The following is an 18,826-nucleotide window of genomic DNA, read 5'->3' as shown; positions in this document are numbered from 1 at the left end:
GCCTGCTCCTGCAGTTGGGTTTTAAGCCTGCTTTGGGGAAAGAGGGGTTCTTGGGCCTTTATAATCGTGGTTTTTTATTCCCTCCATGATTATTGTGTGACCAAAGGAGCAGTCACAGGAGCGCCTCTGGAGTGTGGGTGAGAAAGATGCCAGAAAGAACGACCACCAAGATAATGGCTCAGGCGCCCATCCCTTGCTCAGAGCAGTCCCCCTTTCTCTCTTTCTCCAGCTTGGTCAAACTCTGCCATCTCTCTCTGCCTACCTGCCTGGCTCATCCCTGCCTCTAGCTCTTTGCTTTTATGGTCTGCAGTGCTTTCCTTTACTTCTTGGTCTTTCTCCAGCCTCACCCTTCAAGACTAAGATTTAGCCCTGCCTACTTCAGAAAGGTTTCGTAAACTCTCTCAGCCAAAACTCCCCCTCTTTTTTCCATATGCCTCCTGGGTGGAGAGCCAGCAGCCCCCAGTTTGGCATTTACATGTTATGTAATGTGTTTTGAGCACCTGTCAACAGGCAGCAGAGCAGAGACTGGGACTTTGAAGTCTGGTGGGTCTGGGTGTGTGTTCTAGGTATGATTCTTATGAACTGTGTCATTTGGGGTAGATGCTTTGATTTCTCTGAGTCTGAGTTTTCTCATCTGAACTTGAGGATGTGCCTGTCTCACAGGCAAGTTGTAAGGATCTGGTAAAATAATCCACACAAAGCAGCACACGCTTTCTGGCTCATAGTAAATGGCTAATACATGGCAGCCTTTGTTAACTATTTGACATGTATTATTTTATTTAATCTACACCCTAGCTTTATAAGGTAGACATCGTTGCCCCGAGGTCTCAGGATATGCATGCAGTGAGGCTCACTTCCAAGCCCAAGTACCAGCTGTCCCTGAAGTAGCATTCTTTCTTCTTCTGCCTCTGCTTCTCAAGTTCAGATCCCCAGTCCCCATGCTTTTTGGTGTTTTTCACAGTCTTAGCCAGATAACTTAGCAAATGTTTATTAAATGATTCTTCCTGGCTGATTTGATGGGAACCAGGAGGGCAGGAAATAGGACCCACTCAAGCATTCCATCCCCTTTCAGATGTCTAGCTGATCCAGCTTGTCTACAGGTCCCTGCCAGTATACTGCATACCATTCCAATACCAGGCAGGGCATGGTGCCTTATTGCACCCAGTCAGGGAGGAGGGAAACCAGTTCATGCCTTGAGGGCAAATCAGTCCACTCCTTTTAATTAATGTATTTACTTTTAAATAGCAGAAAATAAACTTTGAAAAGAATAAGAAAAGTAAGGGAAATACATGCTTGGATAATCCCCCATGACTGGGCAGCCCCTGCCTAAACCCAGCTGCTGGAAAGCAAACAGAAAAGCCGGTAGCTGGCAAGCAAGCTCTGGGTGGCCTGTGGCGTTGTGAAGTGTGTGTCCTATGAGGGTCAGTGAGTGAGGGCCCTCAGGAATGGTTTACTGAGCTACCCTGTACCCGAGGGTGCAACTGGGGCCGTGACAAGGCTGCTGCTCTTCTTGACATTATTGTAGTCAGGATGGTTTTCACATCATCTTAGATCATGGTTTTCAGTTTTTCTCCAGCAAACGTTGGAAGCTGCCACTTCCTTCTCCAGCTGAGTCTCCCTTGGTACCAGCTGATGTTTGTGTCTGCATAGTCCTCATGCCAACTGGTTATTTAGTTTATGTCTGTGTAGACCTTGGCATTGAGCTTCCAGGGACCTGGGGAAGAAGACGGCTGGGCGTGCTGGTTCCTGCGTTCACCCCACGACTACTGCTGCAGGAGGTGACCTGTGTGTATTGATTCTTTGTTTTTGCTACCAGGCCGGGGTTTGGTTTTTGCTTTGGTTTCACTGCTGCTGCTGCTGCTAAGTCACTTCAGTCATGTCCGACTCTGTGACCCCATAGATGTCAGCCCACCAGGCTCCCCCATCCCTGGGATTCTCCAGGCAAGAGTACTGGAGTGGGGTGCCGTTGCCTCCTCCGTTGATTTCTCTAAAACTCTTTAAAACACATGTGGAGGTGGAGCTTCTTTCTCTGGAGGGAATTAAGAGGGTGCTGTTAGGAGGCCTGGAGGTATAGGGATAGACTCCCTTTGGGTGCTGGCCCAGGAGGTGGCAAGAACGTGAGACAAATTAAAGATAACATTGTTCAGCCCATGCTGTGTGTCAGGCACTGTAGCTGTACCTGTGGAGTCAGAATCTCTTGAGAAAAGTGACAGAAAAATCACCCCTACCCCAGAAAAAAAAAAAAACAAAACACTCCATGGGATTCTGACAGGCATATCCTGTTTAAAGCCCATGGATACATTCCATCTTGTTACCATCACACTGGAGCTCTTGGAGACTGAAACAACTGATGCTCAGACAAGGAAACAGCCAATATGCTGCCTGTCCTGTCAGTGCCTGGGGGTCTGTCTCTGGGCGGGGTAGAGGCTAGCTGTAGATGGGGGTGCTGCAGCGCATCCCGTCTCCCTTGGCTGGGTCTGAGCACAGGTGTGAGTGGCAGCTGATGAGCCTGGAGGAGGAGGAGGCCTCAGGCTCGGGGGTCAGAGAGTGCTGAGGAGGCAGCATGACGGGTACCCCACGCAGCGGGCGCTAGCAGTGTGACCTCAGCCAGTTAGTTACTGATCTCTCTGAGCCTCAGTTTCCTCACCTGGGATGGATTGGATGAGCGTCCAGCTCCTAGGGCTGTGTGAGGTTAGATGCAATCATACCAGCAAAAGTAATTTAAGGGCTCAGACAAGCTAATTTTTCTTCCCTCACTTGCCCTCTAAAGGAATTGTTTCAAGTAGCTGCCCGGATGTTTTCCTGTATCACTGTGAAGCCAGTGGAAATAAGCTGTCTCCTTCCTTCTCTTCTTTCCTTTTCCTATTGCTCACGGCAAGTGGGACCCACATCTGAGGCTGGGTTCCCAGCCCAGGGCCGCAGGGCTGGGCTATTCCTCTTTTTGGTTCCAGCATCTTCCTCTCCCAGGAAGGGCGTGGGTCCAAGGGCTGTGGGCAGCTCCTGTCGCTTCAGTTTGTGGAGATGCCTTGCTGCCCATGTTTGCTTTTTCTTGGCTGCTTGGGTCTCAGTGAGAGTGTGGGTGGGATTTAGTGATGATAAAGCAGCCAATTGTTGACTGCTGCTGTTAGTGGGGATTCTTTGGGTTTCAAGTGATAGGAACCCAACTTGAATGAGCTTAAGCAAAATGGAATACGCTCGAAGGTTCTAGCAGAGGTACAGAAACTCAAAGGAGGCACTGCAGAATCCAACCCCAGAAAGAGAACAGGTGATGTCCAGCATCCCTGGAGCAGCATCCCCTACTTAGTTTGTGTCGGCAGGCAGCTCCCAGCTGACTCCACACAGCCCTGCATGAGATCCAAGAGGATCAGGCTATCCCCAGGACTTTTTAGATTGGATTGACCCAGTTTGGAGTGCCTGCACACACTTTATACCTAAGAATGTGGCCAAGAAAGAAAGATAATCTGATGAACCTATCCTGAGTCCCACACCTTTCTTTTAGGCTGTTGAGTGAGGGATGGGGTGGAATCTATTATTGGAACAAAGTGAGAAGGATGCTAGAAATATTAATAATTAAGTATAAGATGACCTTTTATTGAGTGCTTACTTTGAAACAAAAGTTATTCTAAGCTCTTTAGTATAGAACTCATTTAATCTTTACAATCAACCCTATTTTATACACCAGGAAGCTGAGGCACAGAGAGTTAAAGCAATTTGCTAAGTTCACATAGCTAGCTAGTAGGGGAACCTGGATTAAACCCAAGCAGAGAACTCCAGAGGTGCTCCTAACTGCCACCTCTGATGCATACAATACAAGATACAGATGCCATCTCCAAGCATTTATTTTTGTTGTTCTGTTGCAAACTTTGCACTAAACACCAGACTGTGTCCTTTATGGCATAATCTCATTTCATCTTCTGAACAGCCTTGTTGAGTAGGTGCTAACATTATCCCCACTTTCAGATAAGAAACAAGCTCACAGAGATTATGTGACTCGCCTGGGGCCACCTGACTAAAGTGACAGAGCCAGGATAGGAATTCAGGTTTACCTGATTCCAGAGTCTGAGCTTGTGCCCACTTTGCTGGGTAGCCTTTGTATTCAAACATTCTTCCTGCTCTATCAGGTGCTCCCCTGGTACTTGGGGTGAAGAGCAGTTCTGATTCAGCATCTGGGCCTTTGTCCTTTGTCCCCAGAGGTTGGGGTGTGGAGACCTCTGCTTGGCACACACTGCAGAGGGACTGGCTTTGTGGTTCTGAGCTGATTTTGGTGTGTCTCACACTAACTCACACCGAAGGGTTCTTGAACAAGCCCTCAGTGCATCTAAGCTCTGGATGTCTTCATTCCTCCATTCAGCAAATACTCATGGATTGCCTAGGGGGTGCCAGGCCCTGTTCCAGGTTCTTGAGGTTCCTCAGTGAGACTCTGACTCTACGGAAGTAGGAAGGTCCCCCGAGATCCTCTCACATCTTTCGGGATCCATGAGGCTACTCAAGCTCGCCGGAAACCTTTCCTGCACCACCTAAGTCAGGCCCCCCCAGGGGCCTGGAGACTTCATACTTCTTTGTTTGGGATTGGAATGATGGCAAATATGAGAGCAGAGATTGTTTCCTCACTCCGATTGATGACAAAGGGAAACGTGTCAGGGAGCAAGTGTGGGCCTGGACTCCAGCCAGCTCCACCGTGAGTCCCAAGCTGCCATGGTCGGTGTGGATTGAGACTGGGCCATCCCTCAGTTCTGCCGTCTGTGATGTGTCTGTATTACCTGCCTCACTGGGTTGCTGGGAGGATTATCTGAAATAGCACATGCTAACCACCTGTTGTAATGCCTTCCTGTAGGTTAATCCGTTTGCCTCCTCTTAACAACCAGCTAGTTTTGTAGGTCTCTCTAACAATCAGGGCCTCCTCTGGATGAGGGCAGTTATAAGGGATCCTTGAGGAGATCACCAGTTACGTCAAGTTCTTCCTTTCGCCGATGAGAAAACTGAGACCCCTCAAGGGGAAGAAATGGCCTTCTGATTTAGTGGTGCTAAAGGGAGCTTGAAGTGTGTTTGACTGTTGGAAGTCAAACACTGTATGGAAGATATGGAGTGACTGGATCAAAGCGTGTGCGCAGGCCCGTATGCCCAGGCCTGACTGGTGGTTAGCCCTTGTGGACTGGTCCCAAAATGCCTGCCTCCATCCAACCATGTAGACAGTCCAAGTAAAACCTCAGAGGCCCTGTTTCCTACTGTTGGTCTCAGCAACATCCCAGAGGGGAGGGGCTTCCATTCCTGGAATCAGGGGAGTTCCCTGGTTCTCAAACCTGATTTTGAGAATGGTGGAATTCTGCACCAGGGTGTCCTGCTCCTTCCACCCCCTGTACCCAGAAACTGCCGGGGAATAGAGGAGTGGAGGCCTCCTGCCTCTGACTTCTGGCTAGAGGCGGCAGCACAGAGCCTGTAGCTCAGGCTGATAGAATGTGGCCAAGGCAGGCCAGCCTGTTTGTCAGCTGCCAGGGGCTGGAGAGGTGTGGCTTGATAATGCAGATGAAGACAAGGATGATTGCAACTTCTGCCCAGGTGGCTGCCATTGGGTGTGCAGGCCCATCACAGCTGTGCTGGGACACCTCTCACCTCAGCGTGGTGGGAGAGAGAGACTATGAGTACCCGGTCAGCCAGTCCTGGGCTTGACAAGTGCCTTCTGCTCACCAAACCTCTACTCCTGTCTGTGAGGAGTCACTGAGACAAAGCATTTTCTGGTCTCCTTCCTAACAGTCCTCCTTCCACACATGGCCAGCGTTCACTAAATAGTAGCTTTTCTCTCACTGATAGTCTGAGGATTTTGAACAGTGAGTCCCAAATCCCAGACTCTAAATGCAGCCCTTGTGTACTAGAAAGAATACATATATGTTTTCGTGGGCATTAGGCCTACCACCAAGAGTGCCTATGTCCATGGAGTGTGGGGATTGCCTCTTGTTGGTCTCAACTTTTACATATGTCTTAATTTTTGTCCTTTTGAGGTGACCTCTTAGAAACTTGGAATTTTAAATCTTTAGAATTTTTGTAACTCTAGGCTTCATTTACCAAACAGGTGTAGAAGCATTTTCTGCAGAAGAAAGGGGATGTAACCAAATCACTTGGAAGCCAAAATCATAGTGTTTAGGAAACTCAGCATGATCAGATGGTCCACTTTTATGACTTCCTAGTTTATTCAGCATTTTGGACCCTTCTACCATGGGAAATATTACAAATTTTACATTGTTGACTGGTTACCAAGTTTTTACACCACTTCGATTACTTTCTTCATATCTTAATCTTAGAAATTCTGTCATTTTCTATTTCTACTGAAGCAACTAATAAAGCATTCTTGGGAGTTTCCTGGTGGTCCAGTGGTTAAGAATCTGCCTTCCAATGCAGGAGATGTGGATTCAATTCCTAGTCGAGCAGCTAAGATCCTACGTGCTATGGGGCAACTAAGCCCAACTGCCACAACTAGAGAGCCTCTGCACTGCAACCAAGGACCAGCCCAGCCAAAATTTAAAAGAAAAAAAAAAGGCATGCTTTTCCAGATCCATCTTATTTTCTCTGCAAGCCTTTGTGTAGAGGTGTGATAAGCTTTAGCATGCCCAGAGAGTAACAGACAAAAGATAATAACAAAAGTGACATGATTCCTTTCTTCACATGAAAACCTTGGAGTGCAAAGAGACATTCTCTGTCTATTTGGGACATTCTCTGCCCCAACTCTTGGGTAAAGTGTTACTACAGGGCAAAATATACAGCACATAGGACCTTTTGGTAGGAAGAAGATTGGAAGCTGTAATGTAAGATGATCTACTTGACATTCATTGTTGCACTTTGTTTTTAAAGGAAGATGGCAACCTGTGCATGGCTCGTCCTGGGAGGAGCTGACTTCAGTCATCACGATGCCTAAGAATCGAGTAAGTCACAGCGGTCGGTCCTTTTCTGCCATTGAGTCGCTCTTGGGGGTCTGGCTTTGGAAAGAATAGGGATACTTGCACTCTTCTTTCAAGCCCCAGTGAATGTGACCTCCTCTGAAGAGACAAATAAGGCCTGTCTTTGCCTGCCATGTCCAAGGCTGCACAGCCCTCTCACACTGTTAGAGAAGGGATGGTGGCAGGTATTGAGACTGAGTTATGTTTGGGGACATGAAAAACCTGTGTGACTCAGTGGACTTCGGGTGGATGGAATCTGTCCCTCTTTCCCTATGTGATAGCAGCAGCTCACTGTCCTGACTCCACTCCCAGCTCTGATGCTGTTTCCACCTCCTGCTGGGCCAGGTCTGTGCCAAGAAAAGAATCTGGCCGGGCAGCTTCTGCAGGGAGTGACTTCAGAGCAGGGTAGACCATTTGTCCAAGAGTTGGAAATGTGATCACAGCATCTTCCTCTGCTTGGGTTCCAATCTAAGGAGAGCAAACCTATTCACAACTTTCTGTAGATTCAGCAGGTGCATGGAGGCTTAGTGTCCAGAAGGCTCGCTGTAGGTGAACATCAGTAGCGACTTGTTTGGTGTCGTTACCGTCATGAACTGCGTAAGAGCCTCCACACTGTTCTCCTGGCTCTGCTCTCTGTCCCCCTGCTCTGTCCTCTTCAAGGCTGCCTGTGACCTTCGTGGACATGTCTGCCCATCCCTCTCTCGATGGCCTTCGAGGCCACCTCTGGTCACTTTCCAGACTCATTATCTGCCTCTTCTCTCTGCCCTGGCTCCTGTCCCACCATTCCTGGAATAGATCTTCACATCTGGGACACACCTTCCCTCTGAGAAGCATCCCTCACTATCCCCAGCAAAGTTGGGGCCGCCTCCTCCTTTCCACTCTTGCAGTCGTTTGTTCAGACCTCAGGTGTGTCACCGGCTGAGTTGAGTTTTATCCACCTGCCCATCTTCCCTATCAGCTGTAGGAGCAAGGACCTGTCCTCCAACATTCCCGTCTGAGCTGGGCAGCAGCTGGGCAAGGGGGTGATACTGTTGACTCAAGCTCAGGCCCTGAGATTTCTTCAGGGCTTGATGGCTCTTGAAGCCCTATCTTCTGTTTCGGGGGCGGGGGATGGGGGGTGGGGCTTGTATCTTGGGAGGGGTTTATTTTACAGACGTGGAGATTGAGGACTGAGCCATCAGACTGTAGGCTGTTAAGGTCTAGGACCCACATCTCCTGTGAACTGGGCTAGTTTGGTTTTTGCAAGCAAAATTTATAATTAGAACCCAAGAGGTTATTTAGAGCAAACCCCTCATTACCTGATAGGGAAACTGAGGCCTGGTCTGAGGATATTTTCTCAAGATTACATAACCAACTGCTGTCCAGTGGAGAACTGGGAGGCAGGCGCTAGATTTCCAGTCTGGCTTTCTCTCCACGCTCCCTCCCTCCTCCTCTGCCTCCCTTTGTGTATAGCCATCGGAGAATGTTTGGGGACCATCCATCTGTATTTACAGGAGGGTAAGGAACTTACAGAATACCCAGAGTTAGAGGGAAGGTAGACATGAGTAAAACTGGCCCTGCCTCGAGGAGCTTCAGTGGAGTTGTGAGACCAGGGGCAGAGACAGGGGACTGAAGAACCCAGTGGAGAGAGGGTGGGGGGCGGGTGAGACTGGATCAGGGTGGAGGCCCTTGTGGAAGGGCAGCTGGCAGGCATGGCCTAATGGGCACTGAGGACCCAAGGGAGTGGAGGGAGTGGATAGGTTAGGGTTAGGGTTATTGCAGGGGAGTCCACGTTGACATCCTAAGCAGCAGCATGAGGAGGGGACCAAGGGGAAAGCTGCTTTAAGTTTTTCTGGTTCTTAGTGTCTGGGCAGAGAGGGCCTGATTAGCCAGCCTGCTGTGACTTGAGAATCCCTCAGTGGACAGAGAATTCCATCATTGTCTGAGATGTATATGGGGAGGGAAGCGTGTGAATTTCTGGCTGGCTTACACCTTCTGTGCTCAAATGAATTTTTGGTTTGTTTCTGACTGACCAGACTTCCAGTTGGTCTTCACCCCCATCTCAGTTTTAGGGCTCTTCTGAAACATTCATTTGGTTCAGGCATGATACAGGGCCAGGTAGGTCCTGCCTTTTCCAGTTTAACCCTGCCCCTTCTTGCAACTTCCTGGGCATGCAGGCTGGGAGCCTGGGACTGACTGCAGGCTCCATCTTCACTGGCAGGTTGAAACATACACTTTGCCCAAATTACAGAGAATATGGTGTTTGCCAAATAGGTACCTTGGGTTATTTTCCAAAACATGACTAGGTTATAAAATTCCACAGGGAAAGGGAGCAGTGTTACATCATTATTGTTTACACTCTAGGTTTACATTATACTCCATTTCATCAGGACCACTTCATCTTTATAAAAAGGCAGGTGGATTTACTCCCATTTTGCAGATGAGGAATTTGACTCACACAAGCTGTGACGTGCCCTGCATTAATGTAGCTGCCTATGGGCTGAACTGGGCCATAGCCCAGGCCTCCTGTTTATAAATTCTCTCATCTTTCTACTCTACTAAGCTTCAACCATACGCAAATTTCTGAAGGACCAAGGACATAAGAGGAACTCAATAAATATTTGTTGAATGAGTGAACTTTGGTTATTTCCTTTTTTAGGGGGTAGGTCACTCTTAACCGTAAATGGATCCTCTTTGGCAGCAAAGGAAACGCTACCCTGTGAAGTATTTGAGTTTCTTACCATGATAAGAAACCAGTGAGTTCTCTTCTCACCCAGCCTCACCTCCAGGAACTGGGTCACACACGCTGAATAATTAATTCCTTGAGTCTTTCGCTCAGAGCTTCCTCCTCCTGATGCTGAGATGATCTGACCAGCACTGATCTGACCACCAGAGGTAGATCCTATTGTTTGTCATCATCAACCCTCAGAGGACCCATCTAATTGCTGATGGGGATTACTCTTGGCCTAATCAGGTCATACTTCCAGTGGTTTAATTTGATTTCCTCCTGCCCGTCTTCCCCATCAACCTCCCATAGATGGAAAGAGAGAGATCTCTGTGGGTTATCTTAGCTATTTAGGCCCACCTCTCCTTTCTCACTCTCCCTCTGGACTCCCCAGAATTTTCTGGTGAGGGCTGGAGAAAGAACAGCAGCCCATGTCAGGGTTGAGAAGGAACGCATGGGATAGGGGTAGGGGACAGTTATCAAAATATCTGCTGGGCCTGCTCTTTCCCTGAGTGACACTTGGGTCATGTTGCTTGGCATCTACAGAGGATCCAGCTGGCCTCATTAGAGCAACCTAATTAGATCTCGAGGTCAACAGAGCCGAGTGGAAAAAAAGAGCGGGCTGAGGCCCAGAGACCCACGACCTGGTGCTGGTTGTTCACAGCTTAGCCACATGGCCATGGGCCAGCCACAGAACTTCACCTGCCCTCAGATTTCTTATTAAGGAAGTGAGGGAGGCGCAGAGTGTTGTGGCATCTTAAAGGAGCCTTCTAGACTCCTGTGTCCCCAGTGGCCACTCTGCTTGTCCTCATGATCAGCACCGACTTCTCCTACAGGTTGCCACCTCCTCTGCTTGTTTCTGTAGGCATTTTTTCCCCTGGACTTTGAAGCGTTGCCACCTCTCCCCTGCCCCACCCTGAGATACGCCTGAGCGCAGATAAGAACTGCCTGTTGTTGCCCTAGACTCCAGCCAAGCAACCTGGAAGAAATGTCTAACCTTTCAAAAGCGTGTTGGGGCCTAGGGCATACAGGTTGGCATAGTAGATGAGTGGGATTAATCCTCAGTGGAGCAAGTCAGGTCAGGTGATTAGGGCTTTTTGGGATACAAGAGATCTTGATGCCCCAAGGCATCTGTCCAGTTGTTTGACCAAAGGGTAGTAGATGTGTTCGTAAAAACATGGCTCCAAGCTTATCATCTTCTTCCCTGGCCAGGGTATGTGGTCAGAGGGGACCAGATACTCTGGAGTAGTAAAGGTGATGGTGTTGATGGAAGGCTGCTGAAGGGGAGCTAAGAGATGTCTCAGACGAACAAATAACACACAAAAAAGGCGAGGGTTGGGAGGGTGGATCTGTCTCTAAGGTTGATGATCTTCAGGCATGAAAGCTGTAAAGAACCTACAGGTCATCTGATCTATTTCTCTGATTTTATGAGTGAAGATACTGAAGCAGAGAGACATGACTTAACCAGACCCAGAAAGCAAGCTAAAGATGGATCCGAGATGCAAGCCTAGTCTCCTGATTCCCAGCCTTGGAATCATAAACCTGATAGAAAGTGGCTCTTTTCCCAGTGCCATGTTGCCTCCTCTCTGTGGGTTTAGCCACCACCCTTCCCACTCCCCTCCTTGACCCTGAGCTTGATTGTCTAAGGTGTCAGCAGGGCCCCACTGCTCCCACCTCCTTTTTATTGAGGTCTAGTAAAACCTGGGTGTGACATCACAGCACAGCTGAGACTTCTCTCAAGCTGTTTGACTTGTACTTAGGGACTTAACACTGTTGGGTCATCAGTATTCTGTTTTATATGGGTCTTGGGGTGAAAGATTAATGCAAGACAGGAAACGAAGGATCTGATGGCCCAGCCTCAGCAATAGTGGATTCACGTGGGTTTACCATTCAGATAAAAATCAGCTTTGTTGCTAAGCACGCGTCGTTCTGAGACTCTAAAGCTGAGGACATGGATCAAGTGCAGCCCGCACCGTCCCTTGCTCTTGACAGAGTGCACTTTGGGTTAGAGGCTGTCTGCCCGGTCGCTGTGTTGCTGGCGTGTGAACCAGAACGGAAGTCATTCACTTTTTTCTAGAGGGCTTCATTTGTCTTAGCACTTCCTGCTGAGCTCAAGGAAATGTATCATGAACTCTTTCCAGTGAGCAGGTGCTGGCTTTACAGACTTTACCTTGTTTTTCCTCACCATGGTCCTCTGAGAGAAATAAGCATGGCTATTTGTTGTTTTGAGGAGAAAACAGGCAGATAACAGGCTAAGTAACTTGCCCACGTCCCAGAGGGGCCAGGGCTCAGATGCAGGGGGTCTGATCTTAAAGCCTTTTTTCACTCCACATTTCACACGGCCTCTCTGCGTGGAGGAAAGAGAGCTGGGCTGAGTGACTGGGCATTGGTGGAGGCATCAAGCAAGCATTCATGATGGGGCTTCTGAATCCTGAGTGTCAGGCTCTGGTCTTGGCTGTGAGGATGCAAAGGTGAGTAAGGCCTGGTCCCTTTATACCCAGAAGCTCATGGCCTGTCCTGGAGGCAGGACTGATGTGTATAGAGTCACAGTCATCACTCTAAGCTCTGTCATAACGAGTCACACACCAAGTGCCCTGAAAACTGAGGAGAGAGTGACACAGGGAACATGGCACTAAGCGTGTGCTCTGGGACTGGGGCATTGAGGGGTGAGCAGGAGATCTCCAGGCAGAGAGTCTGCCGACTGAACTGTGTGGTGGTATGAAGGCTTGATTTGGTACCTGGAAGTGAGGAGGAGTCATGGGCATGTTTTCTTCTCAACTGACATAGAAGGAGTGGAACTTTCAGTTGGGAGATAAGCTGGGGGAGGAGGGGTTTAGAACTAGACCGTTAAGGGCTAATTGTGTGAGAGCTGTTGAAAGAAACATCAGTCAGAGCCAGCAAAGATTCTCCAGATATGAATTCTCCAGGTATCTGAAGTACCCTTCCCTGCAGAAATGTGCATGGGGCTCGTGTTCAGACAGTTTATGCCCATTTTCTACATTTTGTGTCTCATTCACCAGTGGAGGTGTTTATTGATGGTGCTAAGACATCGGAGCCAGCCGGGCCATGCTGACGGTTCATATTTAAAATGTCTCGGATTCCTCTTGCCAAATAAGCTGATAGCAGACACCCTTATGAATTCATGTGCAGACTTTCTCTCCAGGGACTGTTCTGCATTCCAGACCCAGCCACACAATCATTCTGTAGGAGCTGGGGGTGTGGGGTGAGAAGGCTACTTAAAGATCAACGAAAATATATAGCTGTTTTTAAGGACAGTATTTACCAGGCAAGAGTATCTAGGAAATGGATCATTTGCCATGAGGGTGAGCCAGATGCTTTTAAAAAATCCAACCCTTTCGAGTGGGATGGGTCGTGGGGAAGAGAGAGAGAGCCCGCCAGGAACTCTTATCTGTCTCCTCTCTGATGAGGTCCTTGCTGATGTCTGCCCCCAGCAAATCCATTCCGGAAGCAGATCTTTAAGCCTGATGTACCCTTCCGGGAGGAGAGGGGAGCAAAAACCCAGACAACAATCTGGGGTTCACAGCTTCCTGGTCTCAAATCACAGTCCATCTTTTGTGACCTCCTGTGTTTCATTTCTTTATAAGAAAAGAGAAAATCCTTTCTGGGACGATGGCTGCTTTAGTGAATGTCTTTTTCAGAACATAAGCCCAAACACCAAGAGAAGAGTCCAGCATCTTCATTCAACCAACCCAAGTTTATTACGTCAAAATGGTGGGAGACTGTCTCCTGAACGTTGACAGAAAATTCACCAGCTCAGTCACACCTTCTGCTGTCCTTTCTGGGGCAGCTCTCTGGTGGAGTGTGAGTCAGAGAGGGGTATTTTGACTCACTGGGTGGAGAATGACCAAGTTGGCAGTCACTGGTCCTGGAGTGCATATCTGAGCTCACAGAAATGTGGCCTCTGAGTGTCACCTGGAGAACCGGGTGTCCCTCCCTCAGAGCCCTGTGGCCCCTCACAGAGGCCCGTGTCGCCCTCCACATCAGCCTCATGGCAGCTACCAACAGTGCAGCACAACTTATCAAGCTAATCGTCTCCTCAGAAGTGGGGTCAGCAGTTGAGTGTATTTTAGGGACTGGTTCCACCCTGTCTTATCAGAGAGGCCTTTCTGCATTTGCTGTCTGAAACCCTGAATGGTTTTAAAGAGCTTTTGTAAAAATAGTTCATAGGCGACTTCAATTCCTCTGCACAATAAGGACGTGGCCCAAACTTTCTCTCTCTCTTCTGCTCAGAGGTCTGAACCACCCCCTGGTAAGGGCCCCGTGGATGTGGGCACAGAGCCCCTTGGAGAAGAGGAGCAGGTCTGCTCAGGGCTATCTCAACCTGTCATTCTCTGACCTGCTCACTTCCCAGAGGCTGCATCTGAGGACTGTTAAGCTGTGTTCATTTAGCACGTTGCCTGGCACAAGGTAGTCAGTGTCTGTGGGATGAATACCAGCAAGAAAACCCTCCAGTTTTCCAGCAGAAGCAAAAAGAAGTGAGCAGCTCCCAGGCCGAGTTGTCCAAGTGCTCTCCACAGCCCAGCACACACTCCAGGAAAGATCCCTTTGGTCCTAGGTACAAAGGGATTTACGGATCTCCTATCTCTCGGGCTGGGTCTGGAGGGAGGGTCAGAAGAACTTTGATCCACATCCAGAAATTCCCCCACTCAAGACTGTGAGTCCTATTTTCAGGGATTCGGATAAGCACAACACACCAACAAAGAGCAGTAACAGCAGCAAGGCACGGGAATGTGGGCCCCCGCAGAAGCAGGGCAGAGCCCATCCTGCTGGCTTCCCCAGCTTGCCCAGCCCACTCCCCTCCCCCCAACCCAATTGCTCCCCTGGCTGAGCCTCCTCTGCTTGGATCCGTCTTCCAGGAGACTCCCGTTGGGCGTCTGTGTGTTGTCAGTCTGCTTCTCTGCAGCACAGGGCTTTTCGCCTTTAAATCTCAGAGCCCAGCTTCCCAAGTATGTTGACAGGTGGGTAGCTTCTGAACAGCCCATTAGGCCTTTCTGACTCAGGCAGGGCTCACCTGCCCCGCCAGGTGCACACACCTGCTCGTAAAGGCTGACTGTAGTTCACAGGCCCTTGTGTGGAGACTGAGGTCGTGGGCGTGGCCAGCTGAGCTGCCAGCTGGGCGGACCCCTCAATGGAAGAAACAGGCAAGCACCCCCCTTCCCCTGCCCCGGGCACACCTGCTCGGAGGCCACCCGACCGTCAAGATCTAAGGAGGTATTATTTACATTGCTAATAACGTTAATGACAATATAAACAACAAAGCATGTGTAATGGCAGATCAGGAAATTAATCCTGAAATTAAAGGTCTTTAACTCCAATGGAAATGTCGGAAGCCCTTTGAGTGAACTCTAAAGATGATGGGTACAGTGTGAGCTGTTCCATTCCTCCTGAAATAAATTTTTACTAGTAAATATTCATTCAACAAAATGTACTAATTACCTACTAGGAGCAGACACCACACTGACACCAAGACAATTCGTTAATGGATGAATTAGTCCAAAGGGACATAATACAAAAAGTTGAATTATTTGATTAAATATTGATTGAATACCAGTTGCATACTTAGAACTGAGCTGAGTACTCTGGGAAATAGAAAAGAAATAAAAGACGTTGGCCTTTTCCTATATAATGTAAAAACTGTAACATTACGTTTATACATTAATTGTCTAGACAAGATTAATGCACAAAGCTGTTGGGTTCAAGGTTGTAACTGTCTTTCTCTAGAAATTACTGAATGGTAGTTGCCCAGAAGCTAGGGAGGTGGAACTTGTTCTCCTGATGTCCAGAGTGCCTAGCAGGTTTCCCCTTGGACCTCAGACTAAATGGGAGTGTGCCCAGGAAGCTGTATTTTGGGATGCTTCCTGATAAATCTTCTGGTATGCAACTAGTTTTGGTGACCTCTGGCATAGAGTCTGGAAATTAGAAGAATGCATGGGAAAGAAAGCTATGACAAACCTAGATAGTGTGTTAAAAAGCAAAGACATCACTTTGCTGACCAAGGTCCGTATAGTCAAAGCTATGTGGTCTTTCTAGTAGTCATGCACAGATGCAAAGATCTGGACAATAAAGAAAGCAGAGTGTCAAAGAATTGATGCTTTCAAACTGTGGTGTTGGAGAAGACTCTTGAGAGTCCCTTGGAAAGCAAGGAGATGAAACCAATCAATCTTAAAGGTAATCAACCCCAAATGCTCTTTGGAAAGACTGAAGCTGAAGCTCCAGTACTTTGGCCATGTGATGAGCTGACTCATTGGAAAAGACTCTGATGATGGGAAAGATAGAAGGCAGAAAGAGAAGAGGATGAGATGATTGGATGGCATCACCAATGCAATGGTCATGAACTTGGGCAAACTGTGGGAGATGGTGAGGGACAGGGAAGTCTGGCGTGCTGCAGTCGCAAAGAGCCAGACACAACTTGGCAACTGAACAACTTGGGAAAGAAAAGTCAGTATGGGATGGGGAAGCTTTTGTTCCTGAAAGCTTCAGCTCATCCCTCAAGATCCAGCTGTGGCACCACTTTTTCTGTGGGCCTCTCTCCAGACCACACGTGGGTCATTCAATCTCCCATCTCTGTGTCCACACATCTTGCTACCCATCTCTGTGTAACTCTTACCTATAATCATTATAAGAATTGATTCCCTGAATGGACTGTGATGACAGCATTCTGTTAGTACTATGAGGCCAGACTTTGCTTCAGATGATGGGTAAGATTTGAGCAGGGGTAGGAGGAAGAAGGCTGAGACTGGACGTGAAGCATCAAATATCCCAGTCTGTCTGATGCAGCCACAGAGGAGCCCTAATACCTTTGGGAACTGAGCCTAATGGGAAATGGGGACCGCATGGAGTAGGCTGATGAGACCATCAGGGGAGTTGGGAATTACGCAAGGGGGTGTAGGAAGTCCTGAGAGCTTTATGAACAGAGCAGGGTGGTGCTGGTCAGATGGGAAGGGGAAGATGGGGAGTGGAGGCTAGTTAGGAGGTTTCCATGATAATTCTGGTGGTGGTTAGAGAGAAAGGGTGGTCACAGTTCATGTCACTATGTAACCTAAATGTTGTGGCTGCTCTTGATTGGATTTTCCCAACAAGCAGTGGTTACTAAGCAGTTACTATTGCCAGAAGCACAGGCGCCTGGCCCTAGATGTGTAATCTCTGGCATCAGACAGTTCACAGTCCATTGAGGCAGGCAGACCCAAAAGCAGTTCACACAATAGTCTGTTTGCAATGATCACTGGAACCTCCATGGAGTACAGCGTGGGAAAACAAGGTGTGGGGAAGCCAAGGGAAGACTTCAAAGAACAGTGCAGCCAAGGATACTGCCTAGCCTGGCGTCACTGAATTTCATCCTCATGTAATGCAGTGGGATCAGGACTGTTATTATCTCCATTTTATGGATGAGGAAACTGAGGTTCAAAGAAGTTAGGTGACTCATCCAGGCTCACACACCTAGTAAGTGGTGGGTCAGGTTTGTAATAAGTCTGCCTGACTCCAGAATCTACCTTGGGACCCCTCCGACATTCTGCTGCCTTTAATGTTTCAGTCCTAAAGCCGACTGGGTTTTTACCAAGTGAACAGAGTCTGGATAAACTGTCTGGATGGAGCGACCAGCATAAGCAAAGGTGCAGGGAGGGTAGCCTGAAAGATGTCAGTTTGTCAGGGAGCTGCAGATGGCTTAGCAAGTCTGGTCTCAGAGGGGATGGGGACATGGTGAGGAGACAGGCTGGAGAGCAGGCAAGGGGCAAATCATGAAGGGGGCTTTTGTCTTGCTCTGCTAAGATGTTTGGTTCTCACCCTGAAGACAGTTAAGGAGTTGATGAAGGATTTGAAATAGGAACAGGACCTGACCAAGTGTGTGTTTCTGGTGGAAGGATCCCTCTGGCAGCAGCTCAAGAGAGAGACTGGTGGGTTGGAGGGAGCAAGCAGGAAAGGTGCTTATGAGGAGTTTCTGAGAGTTCAGGTGACTGGCTGGCTCCTCAAGATAAGGGAAAGGGAACAGAGAAAGTGACTCCAGGGGTTTGGTGTGAGAGTCTGAGTGCAGATGATGCCATTCACTGAGGATGGGGATGCAGGGAGGTGAGGGCAGAAGGAAAACCGACCACATGTGAGGTCTCTGTAAGATAGTCAGGGGGAGTGTGTAACTGGTAGTTGAATACAGCCTTGGAAAGCAACTCAAGGTTCACAGTGGGTCATCAGGATGTAAAGTGTGGTGGATCTGTGGGAGTGTTGAGAATGAGAGGGGTGCTGAAGTTTAGAACCTTGGGAGATTTCAGGAACATTCAGAGAAAGGAATGTGTCTGCAGTAGACTGAAGATGGGAGAGACCATGAGCAAGATGAAGTCCGGTAAGTGACAACTGGATTTAGTGACAGAGTTGATGTTGACCTTGGGCATGATGCCTGGAGTGGGCTATGTGTATGAGTGGGAATGAGATTCTGGAAGATTAAAGGGTGAATGAGGTGAGGAAGTGGATATTGCCAGGCTAGACTCTACAGAAGGAACCTAGGCTGCGAAGGGAAGGGGGAGGGTACCATTTTGTTTTGTCCAATATGAGCAAGTATAGATCAAATTCTCATTGAATTTGTGCACATTTTTGAGACTGAATTCACACTGATAAATTCACACCTCAGAAAAATAACAAAAAAACTTTTGTCAGGTAATGAATTCTTTTTTCTCTATTTGGTTTGAAAAATGGCACAATTCTTCAAAATGAGGGGCCTTTGGAAGATAGACCCCATGAGACATGGCTGGATTTTGAGTTTCTGGGGCCGGGACTGCTCTGCGGTCGTCCTGGGCTCCTGGGTACAGCATGTGTAGAGCGAGCAGGCGTTGTTGAGAAATCCTTTTCAAGTTCACTTTTCCATGACTTCTGTGCCGCCTCCCCAGCATTCTTCTCTATCCTCTAGACTAATTACTAGGGTTGCAGTTCCCGAGGCCTGAACTCAGCTGTCCAGACACACAGGCTCACCTGGGAAGTGACTTTAAGGGTGTGCTAGGCAAAGACTTGGTGGAAAATATCCTTTAACTGTCCCACCTCAGCTTAAGGTAGCTTAAGGGGAGATGATCGCCCTTACTGTCTATGTGAACGTGCCCCAGTTTCTGCTGTGGTTTGGCTTGGGCTACCTTGGGGTGGTGGGAGTCATCCCTGGGCAGTGGGCTGGAGTGAAGCTAGATAAGCACACCCA

General features: G+C 48.5%; 1 protein-coding gene across 6 annotated transcripts in view; it reads left to right on the top strand.

Annotated features, from left to right (window-relative positions):
• MICAL2 (microtubule associated monooxygenase, calponin and LIM domain containing 2) overlaps positions 1-18,826 on the top strand; it is a 234,764-nt gene that overhangs the window by 22,256 nt on the left and 193,682 nt on the right. For all 6 annotated transcript variants that reach the window (XR_006272148.1, XM_043482986.1, XM_043482985.1 and 3 more), the window contains exon 2: positions 6,844-6,914. The gene's annotated coding sequence lies outside the window, so the exon portion shown is untranslated. The remainder of the gene's footprint in view (positions 1-6,843; positions 6,915-18,826) is intronic.

This window comes from Cervus canadensis, chromosome 11 (genome assembly GCF_019320065.1).
Source record: "Cervus canadensis isolate Bull #8, Minnesota chromosome 11, ASM1932006v1, whole genome shotgun sequence".
NCBI lineage: Eukaryota > Metazoa > Chordata > Mammalia > Artiodactyla > Cervidae > Cervus > Cervus canadensis.
This window is presented reverse-complemented; position numbering and strand designations above follow the sequence as displayed.